At 33.3% G+C, this 2,500-nt stretch overlaps 1 pseudogene; it reads left to right on the forward strand.

Annotated features, from left to right (window-relative positions):
- LOC138862702 (uncharacterized) overlaps positions 1–2,500 on the forward strand; it is a 14,830-nt pseudogene that overhangs the window by 1,950 nt on the left and 10,380 nt on the right.

Here is a 2,500-nt window from a genome sequence, read left to right on the forward strand (position 1 = left end):
CTCCTCCTCGTCTCCCTCTTCCTCTTCCTCCTCCTTTCCCTCCTCTTCCTCCGCGCCTCCTCGTCTTCCTCCTCCTCCTTCCACTCCTCCTCCTTCCACTCCTCCTCCTCCTACTCCTCCTCCTCCTCCTCCTCGTCCCCCTCCTCCTCTTCCTCCTCCTTTCCCTCCTCCTCCTCCTCCTCTCCCTCCTTTTCATCCTCCTCTCCCTCCTCCTCCTCCTCCTACCCCCTTCCACTCCTCTTCCTCCTCCTCCCTCCTTGTCCTCCTCCCCGTCCCCCTCCTCCTCTTCTTCCTCCTTTCCCTCCTCCTCCGTATCCCCCTCCTCCACCTCCTTCATATCCCCCTCCCCCTCTTCTCCCTCCTCCTCCTCCACCTGCTCCTCTTTCATCTCTTTTTTTCCATTATGCTCCTTACCACTAATCCTTAATATTACTGCTGCAGTAACTAAGACGACTCCTACATCTAATCCCCTCAGCACTACTCCTGCTACTACCAATACTCCTACTACTCCTGCTGCTATAACTCGCTCTGGCTCTGCTATGGTAAGAGATAACTTTTACGTTTTGTGTTCTTTCTATTTTGTTATGATTGTTATGCATAGTTGTATTGTTTTTGTTGTTGTTATTATCATCGTTACTGTTATTATTGCTATTTTTATTGTTATATTTAACGCTCATTGTTATGATTATTATGTTTCGTCATTATTTTTCATTATTATTGATTTATTATCATTTTCATCATTATCATTTATATTGTCATTATCAATACCATTATCATTATTATCATTATCATTATCATTATTATCATAATCATTGATATTATCATTATCATTATTATTATCATCATTGATATTATCATTATCATTATTATTATTACCATCATTAATATCGTTATTATCATTATTGATATCATTCCTACTATTGTTATTTTCTAGTATTGCTGTTATTATCATTATTATTGTTTTTTGTTATTATCGATGTTACCATTGTTATTATATCTTTTAATATCAAAATTATTCTTTATTACCATTTTCATCAGTATTGTCATTATCATCATTATTATCATTATCATTGTTATTATCATTATTATTATTATTATTATTATTATTATTATTATTATTATTATTATTATTATTATTATTATTATTATTATTATTATTATTATTATTATTATATTCATAATTATTATTATTATTATTATTATTATTATTATTATTATTATTATTATTATTATTATTATTATCATTATTATCACTATTATTATTATCAATATCATTATCATTATTATTATTATTATTATTATTATTATTATTATTATTATTATTATTATTATTATTATTATTATTATTATTATTATTATTATTGTTATCATTATTATTATTTTTGTAATCATTATTATTATATTTATTATCATTATTTTTATTACTATCGTTATCATTATTACTATTATTATCGTTGCCGCCATTAATACTATAATTATAATTACTATTTTTTTACCATTACTGTTATTATTTTTCTTACGATCATTACCCTTAGCAGCATCTTCATCATTATTGGTATTAGTATCATCATCATGGTTGCTTTTATTTTTACCATTGATATCATGAGTACCATTATTACTGTTACTGCTTTTATTATTATTAACATCATTATTTGATTGTCGTTGCTGTCGTTATTGTTATCATTATTACTTTTATTAGTATGATTATCATCGTTGTTATTAGCATTATTATTGTTATTATCGTTATTACTATTATCATCGTTGTTATTAGCATTACCACTGTTATCGTTATAATAATCCTTATCATCACTATTACCATTGTTATTATTAGCTTTATCATCATTATCACTGTTATTGTTATTACAGTTACTACTACTTCTAACTATTATTTTTATTATCATCATTATTATCATCCTTGTTATCAAAATAATAATTACCAATATCACCATTGTTACGATAGTTTCTTTATTTCTTCAATCATTTTCGTGTTCTTTTCTTTTTCATCCATATTTCCCTCACTTCCTTTTTGTTAATTTTGACAGCAGTGAAGCCGCCAATTTACATAACTTCGTCAGCTGAGTCGTGTTATGAATGCAAATATCCACAGTTCTTGAATGTATAAGTAAGTATCATATAGTTGGGAAGGATATACGACTGCAGTAAATGGATACTGAATGGTGCAATTTACGGAAATGTGTATATATATGTGCTCATCTTATTCCTCCCCCTCCTTGTCCTCCTTTTCCTCGTCCCCCTCCTCCTCCTCGTCCCCCTCTCCTCTTCCTCCTCCTTTCCCTCCTCCTCCTCCTCATCCCCTCCGCCTCCTCCTCCTCCTCCTCCTCCTCCTCCTCCTCCTCCTCCTCCTCCTCCTCCTCCTCCTCCTCCCCCTCCTCCTCCACCTCCACCTCCACCTCCACCTCCACCTCCTCCTCGTCATCCTCCTCCTCCCTCCTCCTCCTCCTCCTCCTCCTCCCCCCTCTCCCCATCCCCCTCCTCCTCT

The sequence above is a fragment of the Penaeus vannamei genome, chromosome 1, assembly GCF_042767895.1.
Source record: "Penaeus vannamei isolate JL-2024 chromosome 1, ASM4276789v1, whole genome shotgun sequence".
NCBI classification, from domain to species: domain Eukaryota; kingdom Metazoa; phylum Arthropoda; class Malacostraca; order Decapoda; family Penaeidae; genus Penaeus; species Penaeus vannamei.